The 27,526-nt window shown below is 43.6% G+C and overlaps 1 pseudogene; it reads left to right on the top strand.

Moving 5' to 3' along the window:
* Positions 1-4,192: 4,192 nt before the first annotated feature.
* On the top strand, positions 4,193-4,310 carry LOC120938754 (annotated as a pseudogene).
* The last annotated feature ends 23,216 nt before the right edge of the window (positions 4,311-27,526 follow it).

Genomic DNA, 27,526 nt, shown 5'->3' with positions numbered 1-27,526 from the left:
TGTTCGAGAGATTTTCCGTCTTCATGGGGTTCCTTCTCATATTGTTTCGGACAGGGGTGTTCAATTCACGTCTCGTTTTTGGAGAGCCTTTTGCAAATCCCTCAATATTGCTTTGGATTTTTCCTCTTCTTACCATCCTCAATCCAATGGGCAGACGGAGAGGGTTAATCAGGAGTTAGAGGTTTTTCTTCGTACCTTAGTCTCCGCTCATCATGACGATTGGTCCTCTCTACTTCCATGGGCGGAATTTTCCCATAACAATCATGTGAATACCAGTTCGCAGAGAACACCCTTTTTCTCAGTTTATGGAAGACATCCTCAACTTCCACTTCCCATGACCTGTTCTCTGGATATCCCAGCTTTGGCTTCAGCTCAAGAGTCATTCAATTCCATCTGGAGCGACGTCCATGATTCCCTCCGGGCAGCTGCCGACAAATTCAAAGGCTTTGCTGACCGCCGCAGGCGTAAACCGCCTTCTCTTCAACCAGGGGACAAAGTCTGGCTCTCCACCAGAAACATCAAGCTCCGAGTTCCTTCTCTGAAGTTTGCTCCAAGATTCATTGGTCCATACACCATAATGGCTAAGCTGAATCCAGTTTGTTTCAAGCTTCAGATTCCCAAAAACCTCAAAATCTCTAACTCCTTCCATGTTTCCCTTCTGAAGCCTTTAGTCCTTAATAGATTCTCTCGTCCTCTCCCCACCACGGCACCAGTCTCTGAGGAGAATCAGGAATATGAGGTCAGTCAAGTACTGGATTCCCGACTCTGTAGAGGTGCTCTTCAGTACCTTGTTCATTGGAAAGGCTTTGGTCCTGAGGAGAGGTCTTGGGTTCCTGCATCAGAGGTCTTTGCACCTCGTCTATTGAAGAATTTTCATCTGAAGTTTCCCTCTAAACCCGGACCCAGGCAGGGAAGGGGGAGGCCTCGTAAGAGGGAGGGTACTGTCATGAATATGCATCATGTCTGTCTGCCTACCTGATCTCCATGTGTTCATTAGAGGCAGATCCTGTTCTGGTTTCCCTTCTTATCACTTCCTCTTCCTGTATGGCTCCACCCTAGTCCATCCCAGGAAGCCTATATTAACCTTTGCTCTACAGGTCTGCAGTGCTGTTCAACAGTGTTCCAATGCTCAGTTCCTGTCTGCAGTGTATTGCTAGTTCCTGGTTGCAGAGTGCTACGATCATCTTCCGTGTACCGTTTTGGCTTGTCCCCGACTTCCCTGTCTGCCTGTGCCCCTGACTATTTGCATGTTCCACGGTTATCCTTGTCTGCCTGTTGCCCTGACCTCGGCCTGTCCATCACCACTGTTTGTTCTGCTGGCTGCTTCCCCCTTCTCCCTGCGGAGTGTGACCTGAGGAATCCCGGGAACGCGACCTGGACCCAGTTGCGGCCAAGACCATCCCTACCACCAAGGGCTCTGGTGAATACAAAACTGGGTCTTAGACTCCGCGCCCTGGGTGATCTTGGGTCACGCTTCCTCCCTGCCAGCAGTAGTCGGCTATAGGGTTCACTTCCCTGCGGTGCATCCCTGACCCCTACAGGGTGCACTTGTCACCTGGCGACAGGTGACCTGACAGCGGCCAAAGGTCTGTACACATCTGCCGCTCTCAAGAGGTGAATTGAGGATGCAATTGGGTCAGACCGATCGTGTGAAAAGAGCCTAAGACTGCTTTCACACTGATGTGATTTGCCCACCCCGGTGGGTGCAGCGTACTGCACCTGTGTCTATCCTGCGGGTTAGCTGAACTTTGCTATAGACTCCGCCTGTGGCAAAAGCCGGGGCTGTACAGGAAGCATTGGCTTATGAGGCTCTGCTCTGCAGCCGCTTTCTTCCTCTACCACAAGCTTTATTCACAACACTAATGCTGTGGTATGGATGGTCAGCAACCTGCAATCTGGGCTTGCCAACCCCCCATTTCAGAGCAGGAGGTCGCGGGCCACATCAGAGTGCTCCGCGGGCCACATGTGGCCACCCCTGGTCTAGGTGGAACCTTGGAGAGAGTGTAGACATTGATTATATACTGTATTTTATAGAGTTTGCCTATAGGTAGTTGCAAAGTTCTTTGTATGAAAGTATCTCTGTCTCCGTAGCTGTGATAGCATTATTTAACTGTCGATAGCCACCAGTGTAATACCATAGCAATTTAAAGGTAAACATCAACTATAGGTTAAAAAACAAGCAAAGTAATGTTTTAAATATTAATATTTAAGAATGTTTAAATGCCAGAATAATCAAGTGTCGTCTTTATCAAGTGGTAGAAGCCCTACCCTGCCAAGACCTTGAAGTAAATCTCTAGGCAATTTTTTTTTTTAGTTTGTCAAATGTTTTATTGCTGTTTGTGTCCCCATTGGGGAAATTCACCCTTCTATTTGTCCTGATGACTATTGTCAACGATACAGAAAGTGAGGGTAAATCTAACATTAGGAGTGGAATTTCATACACTTAGAGAAAAAATTTCAAACATTTTGTTTTATCTCTGAAGCAAGAATTGAATGTAAATTTCCTCAATGGTACACAAATAGCAAAAATAAACTTCTCTAGTATATCCAAAACAAAAAAAGAAGAAATGCATACCCTGGTTGGTTAGCATTGGTGCAGCCAATCATGCTGAGGACTAAAAACTTTATCTATCTGCTTTGTGTACATTTAATTTTTAGTTGGTAAAGGGAAAAAGGGAGGAGAAAGGCACAGTGAGTTTGTGATGGTGACAGGTAATGATGTAACTTTGCTTGTAGAGTATGTAAAGTTCTAATTATTTGCATACAGTGATTTCAACAACTCCCGTCTGCCCACCATTGCAAAAAAAAATTAAAAGCCAGCAGCTACAAATACTGCAGCTGCTGACTTTTAATAATAGGACACTTTTCTGTCCTGGAGTCCAGCGATGTCGGCACCACGGCTGATGTTTCCATCAGCTGCCGGGTGCTGATGCTGCCATTGCCGGTAAGGGAACCCGGTAGAGAAGCATTACAGCTTCATGCCAGGTTCCTACTGTGCATGCGTGAGGCACCATTGCGCTCTCCTACTGGCCTGGCGGCGGGGGGAAGTGGAGGGAGCCAAGCTGCTGACGTAATACGTCACAGCCGGTCTCCTGGAAGTGGAGATGGGGTACCTGTCAAAAACAGGTATCTGATCCCCACAAAAGGAGGGGGAGGAGACAAATAAGCATAAGTTCCACTCTTGGGTGGAACTCCGCTTTATAACATCTGGCTTTTCAACATAAGTAGAGGCGCTCTTTAATGGTATGTTTTTCACTTTGATAAAGCAGACCTAACATGCAAAGTACTCTCCATTTAAAGTATCATTACCTTCATGTAAACTTCTCTCTTGATACCACATTTATATTCCAAACATTCCAAACCTCTATTTACATCACAATATCCCTATTTACAGGTTTATGGTCTTGAGATATGGCACTCTAACCCTGTGGTGCTGAAACTGCTGTTTTGTCTCTAATCCTTTGTGTTGTTAGATTGTTGTGTGTAATCTATTCTTTGGTTATAGTATGTTGTCTGATTTGTAAGACACAATATTTTTAAATAATCACACCATTGTGTTCAGTCTGTATTGAGTCAAGAAATCACCATATCCTCAGAAAAAGAAAGTGTTCTAAGAACCATTTAGTATATCAAGTTTGTCCTTTCTCAAATGGCCACTGTTCACTCAGCAGGTCACCAAATAAATGTTAATTATAATGCCATTAAATGTGGAATGTTTATAAAATAAAAGTGATAATCATGCCAAGTTCTATTATATTTGCAAATTCAAACCTCTAATAAAATTTTATGTAAAAAAATGCTTTTTTTATTGGTTAAATGTTGACAGATTTGTAACACATATTCCTTCGTTTTTTTTTTCAACTATGCTCAGCCTGTTCACATGAGTTGTACCTGTGCGTGACAGGGGTCTAACTCAGGCATCTCATGTAAATGCTTTTCGAGGTGCAAGTGGTGTCATGCATGATGTGATGGTTCGGGGAACTTTTCTCCACACAACACATTGGGCATCATATCGCAGGGTAAGTGTATTTATTGTGTGATTGGAACTGTATTGTAGTATAGGGTAATAATGTGCTGCGGCTCAGTACAGGATGGAATGTACTCCAATTAAGTATTTCGTTTTTTTTATCCATTTTATATAAAATAAAATATATTTTTTTCAACCAAAAATTGTGAAAACTGAGTGGGTATGATCGCTTCTCAGCCTTTTGGCTAAGATCAAGTGTAATATCCAATTAGGATGTTGGATAGTTTCAAGTGGCTCTTAAGTCTTTTGGTCCTTGCAGTATCGTCTACTAAATTCAGCTTTACCTGCTTGCTACTATTGATTTAAAGCTTAGCAACCACATGGAACAAGACTGCGATCTACCCTACCCCCCTTTATGGTTCTGCCTTCTGGTAATAGACATTCAAAGGCCTTCGTAAAGGCTGTTAAAGAGTGAAGACCCAGAGGAGCAAGAGGGTAGCCACAGAAGACACCCAGTGACTTCCAACAAAGCTCCTCAACATGGCATAAGGGAAAACAAATGATCCTGCTCCCACCTCTTCCACTAAGACCCTGGATCAAGTAACTTTAACCTCCACCACCAGTCCGGCTGGCATTGGCCCATTGGAGTCAGCCAAGCCCTAACTGCCCACAGAAGGGCTCCCTGCTCTGTAGCCTTGGATGAAGAAGACTTCAAAGATGAAGTTGAAGGAGGTGGACGGCAGAGTCCCCAACATGACTCTGAAAGTATTCGGTAACAAAATTATCCTCGACTACACTTCATATGAGGTTTATCTTACATAACCCTTGTAGCGTTACAGGTCTTCAGTTGATGTTGGGAAAAAATGAAGACTGCTGTACCCAATTTCCCTTTCTGCAATATAATGGGGTGATAGTATCCTTGCGGCATCCACACACTCCTGGAAAATACATCACCACATACCTCCAGCAATTTTGCACCATAGTGAAAGAACCAGTCCGGATCCTTGATGCAAATGGCTTCTGGACAGGTAAATGGACCGTTGGTTACTGATTAAGGAAAGGTCCTTCTATGGGGGCATCCAACACCTGCAACCCCTGTTTCTCTCTAGAATTCTGGCCAGCCACAGACCCTGAACCTGCTTGCAAGTCCTGCTGGGTTGCAGGCCATGAGACCAGGGACTCCCTGAAATCAAAGTCCTGCAACCTCTACGGATTTGTGGACCACATTTACAAGGCCTGCCCCAGAGAACTCAGACCTACGCTGGATCCCTGACTCGGGGTAAGACACCACCTACTAGTACTGGAAGAATGTGGTAGGCCTCTGGCAGGAAGAAGGTTCCTCCCACTCCCCAGATCACAGCCCGCACTGGTCCATCCCATCTCATCACCTCGGTGCCAGAGAATCCCAAGCCTACCCAGACCCCCTCCCTCCCCTACTCCCTAAACTCCTATCCCTTTATCTGTGCTCCCTCAAGAACTTCCCTGCCCTCTGGGGCCCCTCCAACAGGTGACCGAAAGTGAAATAAGGGAGCTAGATTGGTGACGGTGGTGGAGGCATCCTCTAAGTGTCTGGCAGTGATCCAGCAAGATGACGCTGGACCTGAGCAAGCAGATGAGGACTTGGAGTCTGTGGGGGAGGAGGAGGTCAAGCTCCTGCTGTGTGGATGGACAGCTGTCAGACTTATACGGTGCAATGTCAAACATACAGTGCCTCTGGGTGGTACCTTAGGGGTCACATAATGCTATGGGGGGTGAGCGATGTGATGTGATGGTTTGGGAACTTTGCTCTGCACAACACGTTAGGCATCATACCACTGAGGATATTTAATTTGTTGTGTAAATGAACTGTATTGTAATATAGTGTATTCATGTACTGCCTCACAGTACAGGGTAGAATGTACCCTGATTGAGTATTTTGTGTTATACTTTTGTAGCAGGTACTTCTCCAGACTGATCTAATCTATGATGGGAGAATGGTCTGCTGCAGCAGTGTGGGCTTTTTCACCCCCCTTTCTCTCTACACAGACAGTCAGAACTGCTTGTTTGTAAACTCCCTATTGGAAGTTGTCAGTAAACTCCCTATTGGAAGAGCCTGAGCCAATCATCAGGCAGCAGCTAAGGACTGTGGGGGAGGAGATAACAAGCCAGAGGAACTAGGCCAGAGCCTCTTTGTGCCTGCACCTCATCAGGAGAGCATCTCTTGCACTCTATGTGTGTGTGGAATCGCGGCCTACCAAGGGGCACACAGCCTGCAACTCCAGCCCAGAGGAAAAGATTGTTCATGCAGCTTCAGCCCAGAGGAACAGACTGTCCATGCTAAAGGAGGACACCCTGCAACAGCTCAAGGACTGAATGCCACTGCAACACACCTGCATCTAAGATCGATCGATCGCTCAGGGGAGGACCGCTGACTGTGTACAGGATTTGGTGTGGGGGCTTTGCCCAGGAACCTTTGATGCTTTTCATAGAATACCACATCCAAATATTGTCCACAGAGCTCCTACATTGCCGGTGAAGATGATAAAACGCAAAGCTTTGCTTCCAGGACAATGCTGCGGTTGCCCTTAAAGGGGACACACCACGAGTATTGAGATTATTTTACTGGGTGTGTACTAGAGGTATCGTAGGCCAGCCTGGGGTTCCCCTTTAGCCACAGCATCCCACACACCACAAGTAGTTGGGGAGTCTGTTTAATCTGTGCATATTGTTACTTATTGTTTTCATTGGTTGCATACTGTTCCTGATTATTTCTTTAAACTGTTTCAGCCAAGTCCTGGGTACTTATACAGGTCTTGGCTGACAAATGTTAACCTGAACTTTTCTTTAAGTAAACTACAAACAGTGTGTTGTGTATTGTTGTGGAGTTATTCCATTAATAACATTGCTAGGTGTGCCAGAGGGGCTGGGACAGTTCATTGGGGTTGGAAGGCAGAGTAACGGACTGAACAAAAGCAGCTCCTTCGGAGGTTTGCTACACTTTATTTATATATATAATTAGGCAGGTTATTAGTGTATACTATGGCATTGGGGGGATTTACTAAAACTGGTGCACTCTGGCTTACATGCAAAGCTGCATCAGATTATATCACCTTTTAATAAAAACAAATGTGAAAAAAAAATATTTTTAAAAATTCTTTCCAGTTGTATTACTCACAGTATATTTCACAGCGCACATTTTGATTATTGTACCCTACAGTTATGTTTAAAAAAAGTAGATATTTTGTTTTCTGTTAGCACATCCTGTAAGAAATGTTTTATCAAAATCAAGGGAGCTCTCTATTTGGAATCAAACAACATTAGATGTTTCAAACCCTTAGATGTAAATGTTATCAATAAATTGATTGTCACAACTCAACTAATGGGGATCTGAATTTACCTTGCTAGGATATTAATTCTAATGTTAAATCAGTCAAAACTATGCACACTGCATCTGTTTTCTAACCTCCCTGATAAAATAAAATTACCATTTCTAAGAACATAGTCGTGTGAAAAAATATGTTGAAAAATGCAATTTCAGTTTCCATGGAAAGTACTTATTTGAATGGGAATACATTTGATGCTGATTTAAATCTTGCCTACAGGTGATGGTGATATACTGTACTTAACAAAATAACACATAAAACTGAGACTCTGTATTAGGTTTCATAATATATGATGCAGATTATTTACCACTACTTCATTGCATGATATTTGAATGCAGTGTTCCAGACAGGTTCCACTTACATACTTCCTAAGGAGGTTTTAATCATTGGCACCTTGTCTTATTTAAACCACAGCAATCTCGTTTTGCTTTTGGCTTTTGACATGTGTGATGTCATCATGCCAAGATCAAGAGAGTTCTCTAAAGCTGCTAAGGGAGAAGGAGATTTAAAAAGGTTGTTTAGGACTAAGTGGCATAGATTTCAAATTATCAGTTGCTTGCCAATCTGGCCCAGTAAATCCAACCCAAGAGTTGATCATTTGATTCTAAAATAAGTCTTTAAGACCTCAAAATCCCCAGAATTTCAGCAGCAGTTGGAGTCCAAGTTTGAGCATCTACAACCAAAAACAGTTTGCACCAATCCAACCTGCATGATTGGTATGTTCTGAAAAAAACTACTGCCCAAAAAGAATATTAGAGTGTAGCGCCTGGTTACTTTATAGTACCGATGCTTGTTAAATTTAGAGGGAGATCAGAGTGTAGTTAAACTCTGATCCAAATTGTTGTGTTAAACAGGGTCTCTGTCTCAGCTTGGCTGTGCTGTGGGCTTATTTTGCTGTGCTGGGGTGTTCTTCCAACCCCGGTGCTGCAGGTGGCAGCAGTGGAGTCAAGGCTTGGGTTCTCTTCCCAGCAGCCAATCAGGAGGGTTTAAAATCGCTGTGCATGCTGGGGAGGGGTATTTATGGGACAGACGCCATTGGTTCTGGGTCTTCTTCTTCAAGTGTAACACCCACCTTTAGGCGCCCGGCGTCTTGGCCTACCTGGCCAGGGCGTGTGTGCCACGCAGTGTTCCTGGTTCCGGGGCCACAATGGCCCAGAGCATCTGAACAGCGACGGGGACCCACCTGTGAGGATCCCAAGCTGTATTGCTGTTCGGTGGGGAGTCCATCTGAGGAGCGCCTTTGAGAGGCTTGGTGAAGCATGGTAGTGGAAATATTATGGTTTGGGGGCGTTTTGCTGCAGTTGCTTTGTGTAGTTAGCTCACAGTCATTAAGTCAAATATTAATTCTGCTTTATATCAAAGTATGCTTAAAGTGGAGGTTCACCCTAAAACCTTTTTTTTAAACATTAGATTCATGCTCATTTTGTCAAGGGGAATCAGGTAGTTTTTTTAAAATCGAAGCCGTACTTACCGTCTTAGAGATACATCTACTCCGCCACTTCCGGGTATGGGCTGCGGGACTGGGCGTTCCTATTTGATTGACAGTCTTCCGACATGCTTCCGACGGTCGCATCTATCGCGTCACGATTTTCCGAAAGTAGCCGAACGTCGGTGCGCAGGCGCCGTATAGAGCCACACCGACGTTCGGCTTCTTTCGGCTATTCGTGACGCGATGTATGCGACCGTCGGAAGCCTGTCGGAAGACTGTCAATCAAATAGGATCGCCCAGTCCCGAAGACCATACCCGGAAGCGGCGGAGAAGATCGCTCTCTAAAACGGTAAGCACTGCTTTGTTTTTAAAAAAACTACCCGATTCCCCTTCACAAAATGAGCATGAATCTAATGTTAAAAAAAAAAATTCGGGTGAACCGCTTTAAAGAGAATGTGAGGCTATCAGTCCAAAAGTTGAAGTTGAACAGGAAACTAGTCTTTTAACACAATTATGATCTGAATCACACCAGCAAATCCACCAAAGCTTTGCTTAAAAGAAATAGAGGGTTATGGACCACTCTAGTCAAAGCCCTGGATTGAATTAAAAAGTTTTACTGTGGCTTTTCAAACAGGCAGCTTACATAAAAAACTCACACACCTCTGCAAAATTCCAGATGTTTGACATGTTTTAAGATAAGTGGTCAAAAATTTCAATATCACTGTCTGAGACTGGTGGGCAGTTACACAAAATGCTTGTTGTGCTTTTTCTGCATTGGGTGTACTTTTTCAATAATACTCTATTACATTTATTTATATGTTTGTTGAATATATGATTGAATTTTTTTTTCTTGTGTACTTAATTAAAGTGGTTGTAAACCTCAGATAGAAGTGCACAGTATAGAAGGGTTTGCTTTGTTGATATTTTATGAGTGTCATTTCTCTTTGCCATCTAGTTCCTCTGCTATCAGCATGAGTCACTTCTAACAGGTTTTCCCGACACCAGGAGAGAAAAGGGTGACACGAGAGGAAGCTCCAGCACACAGGTTTGTGGGTCTGTAAAAAAATCCTCTTTATCTCTGAGTTTTACAAGGCTGCCCGGGACAAATCTCTGCAGATAACCAAGTACATCTTATGTAGGAGGATTTCTTTCATCTCTGTGTATCGTCTGAGGCTAGTCACTTCACTGGGTATATGTAAGCATTTAAAACCACTTTAAGTATATCGTCTTTATCGGTTGGCACTGTTTGAATAAAGATCTATTGTTTGCTTGTTCAAATAGGTTGAAAAGGTCAATGCTTTCCATGGGGTATACTTGATCTTTCACTGTAGTCTGTAGAAGTTATCATTATATTGTAAAGCACAGCATGATCTGTATGTGTGATCAGATTAGCAAAATAGTAAAACAAAAGGCTGTTTTTTGAGTCTTTTTTGTTTTATTTTATTCCCCAATGTACACAGAATTAGTTATTGCACATTCTCAATAAAGTTATTTTATGGTAAACAAAACAAGCAATTATATTTTATTTCACTTTTTATTTGTGTTTGCTTAACATTTTGTTCAGCATATAAATAAAAGATCTAACATTTAAAGAGGAGGTCCAAGCCCCCCCCCCCATGTACAATGAATAGTCAACCCTTACAAAATACTGCAGCTGCTGACTTTTAATATTAGGACACTTACCTGTCCAGGGAGCCCGCAATATCGGCACCCCAGCCTATCTTTGGATTGGCTGTCAGGTGCAGCCGCCACCATTTCTGGTAAGGGAACCCGGCAGTGAATCCATTCGGCTTCACAGCCGGTTCCCTGCTGCCCTGCGCTTTCTAATTGGTTCAACGGCAGAGGAAGGAGGAGGGGGCTGTGGTCCAGTCTCCCAGAAGTGGGGAACGGTACCTGTCAAAAACAGGTACCCGTTCCTCCCTCCTCCTGAAAGGTGCCGAATGTGGCTCCGGAAGGGGGGGGGGAGGAGACAGATAAGTGAAAGTTCCAATTTTGAGTGGAACTCCGCTTAACTAATCAATTTTTTAAAGAGTTGTAGAATGGAGAGCTGCCACATGTTTGTATGGCTTTGCCAGCTGGGTAAGTTTAATCCTTTGAATCACTTGATAATTCTTTCAGTCATAAAAGCTTAGCATCACATGTAGGTGTTACCCAGTCATTAAGGCAATTTGATATTTGCATAACTCCACCTAGGGTCTAAGTGAGGTTATTCAATACAAATGGAAATATCTATTTTTACAAATGTAATTTATATATACTGTTGGAGGGGGGGGGTGTACCAGGGAAGGTAAATTATATTCAAAATAAACCAGCATTAATTGATTGTACACATGATATACTGAATGATGATCAGGTCTACTGGGTGTGTTTAGAAAATATATCAGGGCTTTGACACTAGTAACCACACACTTAAAATCTTTTTGTAAAATGGTATTGTAAAATTACTCAACTTAATTCATTTGACAAGCAATTGGGGAAACACCTGCTTTAGAATGGTGGTTTTCCAGAGGGCTTTCCTCAACTTACATCCCGCTGCCACAAAGTTTAGATTGAGAAGAGGAACCTTCAGCAGGAAACAATTTTTAACGCCCATTAAACAGATATCTCAACCAGAAGCTGCAGGTTGGCCTTGCTAAGTCAAAAGTGGCCAAGACATGTCCTGCTGCCTGGATGTCTCTGGCAATACTAAAGACCACCCAAGCTTTGAGATGGTGGACCTGGTAAGAAATACAATATATCCACCAGTGGCGGCTGATGCTCAAAATTTTTGGGGGGGCGCAAACGAAAAATAAAGAAATTGCAGCCTCACTGTACCCATCAAATGCAGCCACTGTGCCATCAATTGTCACCACTGTGCCATGCCATCAAACGCAGCCACTGTGCCATCAATTGTCACCACTGTGCCATGCCATCAAATGCAGTCACTGTGCCATGCCATCAAACGCAGCCACTGTGCCATCAAACGCAGCCACTGTGCCATGCCATCAAACGCAGCCACTGTGCTATGCCATCAAACGCAGCCACTGTGCCATCAATTGTCACCACTGTGCCATGCCATCAAACGCAGCCACTGTGCCATGCCATCAAACACAGCCACTGTGCCATCAATTGTCGCCACTGTGCCAATTGTCGCCACTGTGCCCTTTAGATGTCGCCACTGTGCCCTTTAATTGTCGCCACTGTGCCAAATTGCCGCCACTGTGCCCATTCATGCCGCTGTGCCAATTGTCCCCACACTGTGCCAAATTGTTGCCACTGTGCCCATTCATGCCACTGTGCTGTGCCAATTGTCCCCATTGTCGCCACTGTGCCCATTGATGTCACTGTGCCCTTCGTCGCCGATGTGCCCTGTAAAATGTCCCCCCCCCCCCCCACCCGGCACTTACCTTTACTGGAGTCAGCCATCCACGTCCCTCGATGTCTTCTCCCGCCCTCGATGAAGCTTCAGCCAATCAGGTTACCGATAGCCAGAACCGGTGAACCTGATTGGCTGAGACGCCTGTCAGTATTATCCAAGGAACGCACCGCTGGTACGTCCAGAGGATAAGCATTCGGAAGCCGACTACAGCCTAAGGGCTGTACTCGAAAAGCCTATGGCACTTCCGTACAGCCAACCAGCTGCCGTTATTCAGGTGGCCGGCGCTCTAGGTCCAGCCATCTGAATTAGACCAGTGGCAGCAGCGACAATAACATAGATTCATGCAATGCAATGAATCTATGTTATTAGTCAGTGGCAGTGTGGAGCCAGAGGGGGCGGCGCTCCAGCGCCCTCTATGGATGAACCGCCACTGATATCCACTGAATCTGAACTTGCCACCTTGTTCCTTAATCACCTTCTCATTGGAGTCAAAAGCACTGAAGCTAAGATCTTGCATTAAGGCCATATGTGAATTACAAGCAATCAGTATGCAGATGATTTATGCACAACATATTACATTACATAAGCTTAACAATCAGGGAACAATAATGTGCACATTCAGGGGTTCACTGAGAAGATAGAGGAGGTTTTATTTACGTTTTTGAGTTCTTTAACACAAGAAATTCTCTAACACGAAATCGGCAAAAGCAGCCCAAAGGGTGGCGTCATCTGAATGGAACTTCCCCATTCTAGTGCCGTTGTACGCGCTGTACGTCACCGCGCTTTGCATTTTTTTTTTCACGATCGTGTGTATGCAAGGCAGGGTTGACAAGAATCACGTTGAAAAAAACTTATTTTTTTCTAGGACATTAAAAATGGTCGTGTGTACCTGGCTTAATGCCCTGTACACACGATCAGTTTGTCTGATGAAAACGGACTGATGGACCGTTTTCATCGGACGAACCGATCTTGTGTGTGTGGAGCCCATTATCTTTTTCCTATCGGTGAAAAAAAATAGAAACTGTTTTAAATTTTTCTTATGGTTAAAAAACTGATAAAAAAAACGATCGTCTGTGGGGAAATCCATCGGTCAAATATCCACGCATGCTCAGAATCAAGTCGACGCATGCTCGGAAGCATTGAACTTAATTTTCCTCAGCACGCCGTTGTGTTTTACGTCACTGCGTTGGACACGATCGGATTTTTAACCGATGGTGTGTAGGCAAGACTGATGAAAGTCAGCTTCATCAGATATCTGATGAAAAAATCCATCGGTCCCTTTTCATCAGATGAACCGATCATGTGTACAGGGCATTAGAGTCGTATGTACCTGAAGTCATCTCCAAATTTAAAGCAGAAGTTTTAAACGCATACCAACAAGCCTATATCTTGGTATGACAAATTATTTAACCTCTATATGTGTAATATGTATATGTGTAAGCTCTTCCAAGAGACATATGTCATCGACCTTACAAAGCCATTGGGCTACTGAGGGAACAGAACTTTGTCCCACAGGGTGAGAATAAGAGACTTTGCAGCATTCAACAAATGAGGGATTATATACCATTTATATTGGCCTATTGGTTCAGTTGTACAGTGGAGTATCACTACCCAGGGATCAAACTGGGTAATACAACCTTGTTTCAAAGCTATCAACCGAAGCACTTCATGCCAATCTGGGTGGATAAGTGGACAATCCCACCATTGGTGTGCATGAGAGGCGGATTCACCACAATCTCATTTAACATAGAAGGGAGCAAGATGGAATCTAAAATTGTAGCTTCACAGGTGTGTAATGACAATGGGTAAGCAATTTATAGTTTACTTAAGCCATCTTTGAAGAAATAGAAGAAACATGAGTTAATTGCATTATTGCTTTTGTATTTCCATAATAGTGGTGTGGAGGTCTGATTCCCAGCGAATGAGATAATCGGGTATTGAGGCCCCTGTAGGGTCAGTAGAGCTTCTCACTGATTGAAGAGGCTGAGGTAGGGAGCAGACAAATTGTGGTACTACAAACCCATAATTCATGGAACAGTGATGTTATACGCAACTTTCACAGAGTGTCTGTAGAGCTTTAATAGCGGAGTCCTGAAGAATATGATGCGGTAGTAATGGGCTCTCAAGGAGCCAGGACAATGTCGACTCGCCCTCCTCTCCCCTGCAGCAACTGCATACTTTTTACACAGGTTAGGTAGGAGGAAGTAGAGGGAACATTACTGAGGTGGACACTTCAGGCCAGAGACACTGCAAGCTCATATTACCATGCTCACTAAACCAGAAAAGGATGCAACATTGTGTGAGGGCTACCATCCAATATCTTTGCTTAATATTGACATTAAACTTTACGCCAAGGTCCTGTCTGCTAGGCTGCTTCCTTTTTATTATTATTATACAGAATTTATACTGTATAGCCCCAACAGTTTACGCAGCACTCTTCTACCAAAATCGATCTTTCAAGATCAGATGGGATTTATACCTGGTAGAAGGACCTTGTCTAATACGTTGATCATAAGTCCCAGCCCACCCTTCTCCTTTGAACAGATGCAGAAAAAGCATTTGATTGGGTGGTCTGGGTCAACCTAAAGGCACTAAAAAAATAAATCTAAACTTGAAAACTATAGCTAAGAACATTTTTAACAAGTACAGAAAATTCCTGTTGGATTTTCCTAGAAATATATTGTCCATGTCATCTTTTTTGTGTAAACCACTAATCGTATCATCTTCCATGTAATAGAGAGGAATAAAAGCAAAATAACAAGCTTCATCTCAGCCATAAAGAATTATCCCCATATTTGCCTAATATGATTACTGTACTTCCTAGGATCGTAATCTCCATCTAGAGGCCATAATGTGGTATTTTGCATTTTAATATTGCATTATGTCCACTAGATGGAGCTAATGATTATAGGAAATAAAATAGATTTGATAAAATATGTGAATTATTATTTTTTATGACATTTGTCCAATGAATTTTTTTATAAAGAGAGGTCTAAGTGTTATGTATAAAGTAGCGGGAAGGGGGAGCCTCTCAGGTATGAATGTTTTTTAAGGTAATCACTCCTCACAGAACCACAGGTGCAGGCAATGCAGATATAAGGCAAAAACAAAAGAAAATATTTCTTCTGGACATTGCCTTTATTGTAAAATCCAAAATCCAAAACAGCACTACACGTCACAGCACAGCACACCGGTGAAGCTGACGGGTTTCACACTATACTAGTTTTTAATCATATGTATGAAGTGTCAGAAGGAGTGAAACAGGCAATTCTTTAATCAACACAGCTTAGATCAGATTCCCCATTTAATTTTCAATTCTGTACTAGCAAGCAAGGTTAGTAATTAATAAGCTATAAGTTTGCACAGAGGAAGCACGGTCTGTTTTTCTTTCATACAGCTCATACATGAGATCCCTTTTTACTGTACAGCCTCATACACACGACCGGTTTTCCCAGCAGGAAAACTGGCAGTAGAGCTTTTGGCTAGGAATCCCGGCCGTGTGTATGCTTCCTAGCAGTTTTCCCGACAGGAAAACTGCCGTAAAAAAATAGAGAACCTGCTCTCTATTTTCCTGTCGGGATTCCTGGCAGAGTGTTTCCTGCCGAGAAAACCGGTCATCTGTATGCTTACCTGAAAGGGAAATAAACCGTGCATGCTCAATAACAATTTGACGCATGCGCGGTAGCATGGAACGTAATTTAGCCGGCTCATCGTAGTCTTTGACGTCACTGCGTTCTTGCCATTCAAAGGATCCGCTGATCTTTTGTATGGCCATGTGTATACATGGCTTTTCAAGGCAAGCTTGGCAGGAATCTCATTGGGAAAATTGACGGTTTTCAAACAGATGGGATTCCTGTCTGTGTGTACAGGGCTTGCCTGTAATAACAAGCCCCTCATTTATGTGCACAATTGTATTTAAGAGCTTTCATTAGCAATTATTAACATACAAGAAATATAAGAGTTTAAAAACTCTGCTATATTTCCCTCTTTTAGACACAGACAACACTTTTGACATTATTCCGTATCAGTAAACCATCTGATAAATGGCCAGCCTAGCATGGGGTGCCTATGACAGGTGTTCTTTGGAACACTGGCTGCCATTAATCATGCCAGTTACTAATGTAATAAAAGCAGAAACACCTTCACAGACACACAGAGGACATATAATCTAGCACAGTGGGGAACGCCAAGAACTATAAATATGTTAAATCAATTTAATTCCTTGAACTGGGAAGTGCTTTATTATTACAAAAAAGCACTTTATCGCATAAAATTACCTCAGTTCTGAAATGCTTATGTGTAAGTAAAAATACTGTCATTGTAAAGCTGCATATCTATTTTCACCCACAGTATAATTACCCTGCTGCTTTTTGCTTCAATCTTTTTTGTAACGGGTTTCGTTTTCCACTTGGAAAGAAAAATAACAGCAAAATAATCTCATAAATAGCACTGCACACGCAGTGTAGTAGGTGTAGTAGGTACAAACCATATATTGTAGAAGTACCTTAATCATCTATTGGGGAAGATAACCCCTCAACTAGATTAAAGCGGGAGTTCACCCATTTCTAAAAAAAAATTTTTTCTTCCCCTAGATTCCTGCTCGTTCGGTCTAGGGGAATCGGCTATTTGTATTAAAATAGGTGCAGTACTTACCCGTTTTCGAGCTGCATCTTCTTCCGTCGCTTCCGGGTATGGTCTTCGGGAGCGGGCGTTCCTTCTTGATTGACAGTCTTCCGAGAGGCTTCCGACGGTCGCATCCATCGCGTCACTCGTAGCCGAAAGAAGCCGAACGTCGGTGCGGCTCTATACTGCGCCTGCGCACCGACGTTCGGCTTCTTTCGGAAAATCGTGACGCGATGGATGCGACCGTCGGAAGCCTCTCGGAAACCTGTCAATCAAGAAGGAACGCCCATTCCCGAAGCCCATACCCGGAAGCGACGGAGAGGATGCGTCTCGTAAACGGGTAAGTACTGCACCTATTTTTAAATAAATAGCCGATTCCCCTAGTAATAACGAGCAGGAATCTAAGGGGGAAAAGTGCCCTCTAAGGGTGAACCCCCGCTTTAAGGTTTTAGTTGAGCATAATTCAAGTGAAAATAGATAACTGGGCTTTTCCAAGCAGTAGCCATAGCGATTTTAGCAACTAAAAACAAAAAGTAAATACATTTTTGTTAAACAAACCGGTTGAAAATATCCCGAGACACATACAAAGAAATGCAGGCATCTTTAGTGATATTGACCATAGTGACTAAATATATAGGGGAATGAATCCTCATCCAAAATCTTTGGACAAGTCAACAACATGTATAGAGCTGTGCTTATCTAACCACAACCACTGAAGCAGGAGGCCAACGAGTCCGGGTACATCTTTGAAAGGTATTCTGATAGGTGGGGTGGTGAATAGTTTGTACAGCATGGATATGCACCCCCCTCAGGCCCCGTACACACGTCCGAGGAACTCGACGGGCAAAACACATCGTTTTGCTCGTCGAGTTCATTGTGAAGCCGCCGATGATCTCGGCGAGCCAAGTTTCCTCATTGACTAATGAGGAAATAGAGAACATGTTCTCTATTTGTCTCTATTTGAAATAGAGAACATGTTCTCTATTTGGCCCGACGAGTTCCTCGTCGGCTTCCTCGGCCAAAAGTGTACACACCACCGGATTTCTCGGCAGAATACGGCTCCGATCGAGTTTCTGGCTGAATTCTGCCGAGAAACTCGGTCATGTGTACGGGGCCTCAGTTGGGTCTTCTGGATACATCTATTTTCAAACATGGTACGTACTGCTAGGTCAGGACAGTTTTTCTGTAAGGTATTTAGAAAATTCTAGATTTGCTGTACATGAAAACTCTCTAAGGAGGGTATCTCCAAGCCACACAAAAAATATGACTAAAGAATGTACCCCTTAATAGTCAAAAATCTCCTATTTGGTAAAGTTCCTTGTTCAACCACCAGCTATATTGATTCGAAAACATACCTGTTGGGAATAGGGGGTCATTGAAAAGGGGGAATACATGTGTATGTGGGGAGCACAGGGGCCATCTTTTGCAACTCAAATCCCACAAATTTATATGTTGGCACGGTCCCCTTGAGGACTGCTTGGATTTACCTGCTCATCTGCCTCACCATGACCCTGTAAACCTTCCAACCCACTTGACACTCTGGGTTCAGACATCTTTCCACAAGCACCTTTAAATGACTGGTCACACAGAATAATATGTTTAATACTACTTTTCTACTCCAGTAAAGGCTGAGTTAAAATAATTTACAAAGCCGGGCAATAGATCAACCGAGTTCTGAATAACAGCCCAGACTCAGTGAGGAATTCCCCAAAAACAGCTTAAGAACAGTTTAACAGTATGAAGATACAATATACATGTGACAGGACCCACTGTCACTGTGTGTTTTGGAAGGGACTGTGGGCTGGCCTCCTTCCCACAGACTATGGCCCAGAAGAGACTGCGAGTCTTGGGGACAAGCTGGCATTGAGATAATGTAATGTAATGCTACATCCCTTCTCCCACACCCCCCCCCCCCACTCTTGTTGCTGTGTTTAATTGTGTTTATTCATGGCACATAGACAATGGTCTGGACTGGAGACATCTCTCCGCAGGGGATGTGTATTGAGGGGCTGCCTGCTTACCATAATCTCTTTATGTTTAACTGTAGTCTGTTTCAATGTACAAGTGTTCATTTCCTATTGGTTCTTCCTTGTCCCCTACCCCCTCCCCTCTATGACAAGACTAATGGGAGTGTCCCTAACTGTGTGTAAAAGTGTATGTCTTGTATTTAATAAACAGTTTATGCTCTGCATGTTTAACCCTCAACACATGTGTGGCTTGTCTCATGATTGAGGGGTTAAGGCAGTGGTGTATTTAGGTTTTGTGCTGCCCTAGGCCTGACTAAACTTGTACATGCCCTAATTTAAATAAGTCGAACCCTTTTCTGTTTAAGATCTGCCCTTAAATTTATGGTTGGTGTACACTAGTTTTAAGGGGCCTGGGGGAGGGAGAACAATGTATTCCCTTAATTTGTATAGATTTCCTCTCCCTTGTTATTTGGCTATTGGGCAGGAGAAATCTCTGCAATGGGACAGGGATGGTAAAAAATAAACTGACAGGGGCTATAACCCTCTCTTACTCTGTCCAAAATGAAAAAAAAAAGTGTTGCCTATAGTTCTACTTTAAGCACAAAGTTCTGATAATTTTTTGGAGAGGACTAAGAAGATGTCAATGGTACAGCAGAAAACGTATAGCACAGTGAGGAAGGTTTGTGGTCCAGGATGACAAGACAGTCAAAATTAGTAGCAGCGCTAGAATAAATTGCCTCTCAGTCCAGTCCGCCCCATAAGACTGGCGCAAGCCGGCAGGAACTCTTTCCGTGCTGCCCCCCTGCAAAGTGCTGCCCTAGGCCTGAGCCTTGTTGGTCTAGGCCAGGATACAGCATTGGGTTAAGGGCTGGTTATGGTGAATCTGCAGGCTGCAGGTGCATTTGGAGGACAGGAGACACAGGTCAGGCAGATATGCCCACCTGGGGTATCCAAGATCCGTCACAATACATATATGTACAGTGAGATAACCCGTTATTGTTCTACTTGTCATGCTTCAGGTGGTAAGTATTTAATGCAGGTACTTACACTCTAAAGGGGAACCCCAGGCCAGCCTATTCAACCTTTAAATCCTAATGAGAGATCAGACAGAATAAGGATAGTGTAGGGCCCTTTAAATAGTAACAACAGCAATATCCGAGGTGCAGGCCTGATAGTCTTCACCAGCAGTTGGCGCTCATTACATTATATCCAATAAGGCACAGTGTTGTATTAACAGACTGGCTAAAACAGACTAATGGTACTCATTGAAATGGTAGTAGGTAGAGGCGTCTATGTACTGTACAGTGTTCACCGATCACCGGCTTGTGTACAAGGGACATCGGTCCCGAAGAGGAAGAGGCAATTCTCCCTCATATGTGCCCACCTGCCAGTGCCACCCACCTGTGCCAGTGGCACCTGCCAGTGCCCACAGTGCCATCTATCAATGCCCACACCACGAGTGCCACCTTTTAATGCCCACCAGTGGTGCCAATCAGTGCCTCATCAGTGCCACCTAGTAATATTTCCTATTAGTGTAACCTACCAGTGGCGATCAGTAGCCATTTTATAACAAAATATAAATATATATATATATTTTTTTTAAATCGGTCTTTTACATTTTTTTTTTAACAAAAAATAAAAACCGCAGAGGTGATCAAATACCACCAAAAGAAAGCTCTATTTGTGGGAAAAAAATGTGGGTACAGTGTTGGATGACCGCGCAATTGTTATTCAAAGTGCGACAGCGCTGAAAGCTGAAAATTGGTCTGGGCAGGAGGGGGGTATAAGTGCCCAGTAAGCAAGTGGTTAAAGGGGTTGTAAAGGTTTGTTTTTTTATTTTCTAAATTGGTTCCTTTAAGCTAGTGCATTGTTGATTCACTTCCCGTTTCCTTCGATTTCCCTTGTCCCTTTTTTCTCTTTGTCTGAATTTCTCACTTCCTGTTTCTCCTCAGTAAGCTTTCCCCCATTATCTGAGCCATTCTGGATGGGGGTTATTCAGCGTGAACACAGCGTCACCCCGCAGGCATGTAGTCCCAAAGGAGGGGGTGAGGACGCTGACTAACCCCCAGCCAGAACAGCTCGGATGATGGGGGCAAGCTTACTGAGGAGAAACAGGAAGTGAGAAATTCCGACAAAGAAGGGAAATCGAAGGAAAGGGTAAGTGAACCAACACTGCACTAGTTTAACCACTTCCCGACCGCCGCATGTAGATATACGTCGTCAGAATGGCACGGACAGGCACATCAACGTACCTGTACGTGCCTGCCTAGACGTGGGTCGGGGGTCAGATCGGGACCCCCCCCCGCGCTGCATGCGGCGGTCGGGTTCCCTCGGGGAGCGATCCGGGACGACGGCGCGGCTATTTGTTTATAGCCGCTCCATCGCGATTGCTTCCCGGAGCTGAAGAACGGGGAGAGCCGTATGTAAACACGGCTTCCCCGTGCTTCACTATGGCGCTGCATCGATCGAGTGATCCCTTATAAAGGGAGACTCGATCGATGATGTCATTCCTACAGCCACACCCCCCTACAGTTGTAAACACACACTAGGTGAACACTAAATCCTACAGCGCCCCCTGTGGTTAACTCCCAAACTGCAACTGTCATTTTCACAATAAACAATGCAATTTAAATGCATTTTTTGCTGTGAAAATGACAATGGTCCCAAAAATGTGTCAAAATTGGCCGAAGTGTCCGCCATAATGTCGCAGTCACGAAAAAAAATCGCTGATCGCCGCCATTAGTAGTAAGGAAAAAGAAATGAATAAAAATGCAATAAAATTATCCCCTATTTTGTAAACGCTATAAATTTTGCGCAAACCAACCGATAAACGCTTATTGCAATTTTTTTTTACCAAAAATAGGTAGAAGAATACGTATCGGCCTAAACTGAGGAAAACATTTTTTATATATGTTTTTGGGGGATATTTATTATAGCAAAAAGTAAAAAATATTGCATTTTTTTCAAAGTTGTCGCTCTATTTTTGTTTATAGCGCAAAAAATAAAAACCGCACAGGTGATCAAATACCACCAAAAGAAATCTCTATTTGTGGGGAAAAAAGGACGCCAATTTTGTTTGGGAGCCACGTCGCACGATTGTCTGTTAAAGCGACGCAGTGCCGAATTGTAAAAACCCCTTGGGTCATTTAGCAGCATATTGGTCCGGTCCTTAAGTGGTTAAAGGAACCTATTTAGAAAATAAAAAAACAAACCTTTACAACCCCACAGAATTGAATAGTGTATAATGAAGCGTTTTGGACTTTCTTTCTACAGGAGCAAAATGCATCTAGAATGCAACGTTTTTTTGTTTTTTTTACAGAGCAAAATAAGCATACATCTGCAACATGCCTCAATCCTCTTTCTTGTCGTAAAGGACACAACATTTGAGCCTGGAAGGACAATAATATGTGAGAATGTTCAGTAAGAGCTAGTAATCTCTTGGCAAATTACACCAAAAAGAAATATATCTATATAAAAAAAAGTATGTATGTATATGCATTAAAAAAAGAATAAAATAAAGATAAATGTAAATGCATCAAATGTTGGATGCTCTGCAGTGATTCCTGGATGTTAATCTATGCTCTGGGCTGAAATCCTGGTCCAGTGACAGGTGCAACGCGCAGCATCCAGAAAGTTAAACAGATTGGATCATTGGTATGTGGGCTGAATCCCTTCAGCGTGATGATCTAAGAGAGCTAAAAAAAGCTGCCATCTTGCTATCTATGAAATTAGATCATTGCATTTCTCCTTCTGTGTTCTGCACTTTATTGATCTTAATCTTTATGATACCTGACCACAAAAAAATAAAAATAAATCAGATGACCTTTTTAAAATCAAATATTCAAATGTCAATACAGCGATCTACGCTGTAATGTATAAAACCTGGAAACAACGGTCGGCTTGATTCAGATTTTATATATTGCCCATCCTGGTGTAAAAGATTAAGCAATAAAGTCTCTATGCAGAATAATGTGAGCACACACAGTGTACAGTGGCATGCCCAAGGGAACCATATATTTTACTCATAGAGCGGCTGAACAATTTATTAGTGCAATTCTCATTTCCTGCAGGGCTTTAGCAATAGGATCCTGTAAGCTCTACAAACAAGATATAACTTACATTGATACATTTATGGACTGCATTAAAATATACGTTATACCAGCATGCTATGTTACACATAGGCTGTATGGCAGATCGTATCATTTTTAATGTTTAAAAATAAATATATGGATAGGAATAGAAAATATATAGGCTTCCCCTGCTGAAAATGCTAGTTGCCTGACTGCAGCACTTAAAGCGGGGTTTCCATTACATTTTTCAATTTTAAAAAATATGTACTTCTCTCAATCTATTATTTTTGTAGTGTCACTTACTAGATTTTCAAGTTCCGCCAAGTTCTTTCAAACGCACACTTTATATTCTTGTGTGCTGATCGTTCCCATTTTGCTTGTGGGCATTGTGAAGCCCACAAGCAATTAGTTCCGGGAATACTAGGGATGACGGTGGATGACTAGCTGAAAGGGCCGCCCGTCCCGCCCCTCTCTCGTGCGTCCGCAATAGAACTGCAGCGCCGCAACGTCAAACACTTGGGTTGCCATCACAACGAGCGGCGGCGGCGGTGAAAGTGCACATCGTTGTGATAGCAACCCATAAACATCCACAAACCCGGAGACACTGGGGAAGCGCACGGCATCCTGGGAGCCGACGTCAGGATCCTCGGTGAATAGAAAGGCAGATTTCGTGGGACCGCATAGCAACAGACATTTCAAGGTGAGTAAAAAATTTTTTTTTTCCAGGTCTAAGCTACACTTTAACCACTTAACGACCGCCGCACGACGATATACGTCGGCAGAATGGCACGGCTGGGAAGATGGACGTACCGGTACGTCCTTTACAGCTACCCAGCCGAGGGTCGCGGGCGCGAGCCCGCGACCCGGTCTGAAGCTTTGGGACCGTGAGCCCCGCGGACCCGATCGCCGCTGGGGTCCCGCGATCGATCCCCGGAACTCAAGAACGGGGAGAGCCACGTGTAAACACGGCTTCCTCCTGCTTCACTGAGGCGGCTGCATCGATCGTGTCATCCCCTTTAAAGGGAGACACAATCGATGATGTCACTCCTACAGCCACACCCCCTACAGTTGTAAACACACACTAGATGAAACATAACCCCTTCAGCGCCCCCTGTGGTTAACTCCCAAACTGCAACTGGCATTTCCACAATAAAGAATGCATTTGGTCCCAAAAATGTGTCAAAATTGTGCGAAGTGTCCGCCATAATGTCGCAGTCACGAAAAAAATCGCTGATCGCCACCATTAGTAGTAAAAAAAAAAAAATAATAAAAATGCAATAAAACTATCTCCTATTTTGTAAACGCTATAAATTTTGCGCAAACCAACCGATAAACGCTTATTGCAATTTTTTTTACCAAAAATATGTAGAAGAATATGTATCGGCCTAAACTGAGGGAAAAAAAATGTTTTTATATATTTTTGGGGGATATTTATTATAGCAAAAAGTAAAAAATATTGCATTTTTTTCAAAATTGTCGCTCTATTTTTGTTTATAGCACAAAAAATAAAAATCGCAGAGGCAATCAAATACCATCAAAAGAAATCTATATTTGTGGGAAGAAAAGGACGCAAATTTTGTTTCGGTACAACATTGCATGACCGCGCAATTACCAGTTAAAGCAGCGCAGTGCCAAATTGTAAAAACACCTCTGGGCATTTAGCTGCATATTGGTCCGGGGCTTAAGTGGTTAAAGAGAAATTATATTTTTGATGGAACCTCCATTTTAAGTTTGTTTTTTAGACATTCTAAATCACTAACCTACAACACGTATACAGCTTCTGACTTGTCTCTGTCTTTCATAGTATTTAAGCCAAACACAGCGGGGCAGATCCTCGTAGAATTGCATAGGCGCAGCGTATGGGAGATACGCTACGCCGCTGTAACTTACTTTGTGAAGCTTTGAATCCACAAAGAATTCGCGCCGTAAGTTACGGCGGCATAGTCTATCTCTCGCGGCGTAATGGCGCGCAATTCAAATCCGGTGAGTAGGGGGCGCGTTTCATTTAAATGAAGCGCGTCCCCGCGCCGAACGAACTGCGCATGCGCCGTCCTGAAATTTCCCGCCGTGCATTGTGCTAAATGACGTCGGAAATACCTAATTTGCATACTCGATGCAGAAAACAACGGGAACGCCACCCAGCGGACGCCGAAGAATTGCATCTAAGATCCGAAGGCGTACGAAGACGTACGCCTGTCGGATCTAACCCAGATGCCATTGTATCTTGTTTTGAGGATTCAAAACAAAGATAAGACGCAGGAAATTTGAAAGTACGCCGGCGTATCGTACTCTCTTTGTGGATCTGCCCCAGCCTGTTTAATATAAGGTGACTAGATTTTTTAAATGAATGGCGGCAATCAGTGACTCTCCGCCCCCCTGCCTTACAGCCTGTCAAGTCTTACTCTCCGGGCCTCGGCTACTACTGGATGGGGAGCGGAGGAAGATCACTCCACCAGGGAAGGCAAGGAGATAAGCAGGCAGGCGGGTGGCCAGGACTTGAGCCAAGGCAGAAGAACTTATGAGTGGAGCTGAATGGGCATGCACCCAAAACTGAAGAAATATTCCCTCCACTCCGATCATCAGAAAGGGGCACAGCTAATGGAAAAAAATACACGCCCCCCCCCCATGCTAGTAGGTGTGGTGGAGCGGGGGGGATTTTTTTTAACCACTTCCTTACTGGGCACTTAAACCCCCTTCCTGCCCAGACCAATTTTCAGCGCTGACGCACTTTGAATGACAATTGCGTGGTCATACAACACTGTACTCAATAGATATTTTTATCATTTTTTCCCCACAAATAGAGCTTTCCTTTGGTGGGATTTGATCACCTCTCAGGTTTTTATTTTGTGCGCTATAAACAAAAAAAAACTGTTTGAAAAAATAAAAACACAATATTTTTTTACTTTTTTTTCCCTCAGTTTAGGTGGGTGATAATGATTAAGCACAAGATGTTTGTGTGAAACGCGTCTACGTGACCTCTGTTGGTCTTTTTGGTGTTATCACTTTGAACAATAGAAGGCAATCGGAATTCCTGGATGTGCAGCCATTTCTTTTCTTACCTGACAAAAAAATCTGCTGCCATCTACCAGGATGATAAAGATTAAAATTAGGGTTGTCCCGATACCAGTATCGGTATCGGGACCTATACCGAGTATTTGCGTGAGTACTCGTACTCCCGCAAATACCCCCGATACTAAAATAGAATACTTGTTTCCCCCCCGCCGCCGCAAACCCGTCGCTGCAAAGCCGCCGCCGTTAATCAGCGTGCAGGGAACAGCTTTCGTTTGAATAGCTGTATGCCCGCCGCGTATAGACACTTCCCCTTGCGCGGGATTGGACGGATGACCTGTCCAATCCCGCGCAAGGGGGAGTGTCTATACGCGGCGGGGATACAGCTATTCAAACTAAAGCTGTTCCCCGCACGCTGATTAACGGCGGCACGTGCAGCATCAAGGTATGGGGGGGACATGGCTGGAATGTGGAGGACATGGCTGCATTATGTAGGGGACATGGCTGGAATGTGGAGTACATGGCTGCATTATGTGGGGGACATGGCTGGAATGTGGAGTACATGGCTGCATTATGTGGGGGACATGGCTGGAATGTGGAGTACATGGCTGCATTTTGTGGGGGACATGGCTGGAATGTGGAGGACATGGCTGCATTATGTGGGGGACATGGCTGGAATGTGGAGTACATGGCTGCATTATGTGGGGGACATGGCTGGAATGTGGAGTACATGCCTGCATTATGTGGGGGACATGGCTGGAATGTGGAGTACATGGCTGCATTATGTGGGGGACATGGCTGGAATGTGGAGGACATGTATGCATTATGTGGGGGACATGGCTGGAATGTGGAGGACATGGCTACATTATGTGGGGGACATGGCTGGAATGTGGAGGACATGGCTGCATTATGTGGGGGACATGGCTGGAATGTGGGGGACATGGCTGGAATGTGGAGGACATGGCTGCATTATGTGGGGGACATGGCTGCATTATGTGGGGGACATGGCTGCATTATGTGGGGGACATGGCTGCAATATGTGGGGGACATGGTTGCAATATGTGGGGGACATGGTTGCAATATGTGGGGGACATGGCTGCAATATGTGGGGGACATGGCTGCATTTGGGGACACATTTAAAAAAAGTATCGGTATTCGGTATCGGCGAGTACATAAAAAAAAGTATCGGTACTTGTACTCAGTCCTAAAAAAGTGGTATCGGGACAACCCTAATTAAAATCACTGGGGTAGATTCAGTAACATTTGCGCAGTTTTTACGTATGAACTGAGCATGCTCAGGCAGTTAGAAAATGTTTCCTTTCTTTTTAAAGGGTGAAAATCACTTGGATGCTCATATGGGTGGGTTAGTAATTTAAGGACATCCTTACCAGGTGTAAGCACTTACGAGCTCACCCAAACTAGAGACTGAAATTAATTAGCACACATGTTATAAAAAGCGTGGATCGATCAGTCCTCAGCTGCCCTCAGAGGGACAAGCTGGCAGGAATGTTGTTGCTAAACAGAAATGTGGTTTGGAGCATGTTTATTTTTATTTTGCCAATGTTTTTTGTTTATTTTTAAATGATGTTCACTTTGATGTATTTGTCTCTGCTGCCTTATTTTGAAAAAAAATTCTGAAGATGTTGGGACGGTTAACCTATGTTTATTTTGATTTTTAAAATGTCTTTTTGTTTGTGTGTGTGTTTGTTTGTTTGTCTTTTTTGCTTTCCTTGTTTTGTTG

This window comes from Rana temporaria, chromosome 4, assembly GCF_905171775.1.
Source record: "Rana temporaria chromosome 4, aRanTem1.1, whole genome shotgun sequence".
NCBI classification, from domain to species: Eukaryota; Metazoa; Chordata; class Amphibia; order Anura; family Ranidae; genus Rana; species Rana temporaria.
This window is presented reverse-complemented; position numbering and strand designations above follow the sequence as displayed.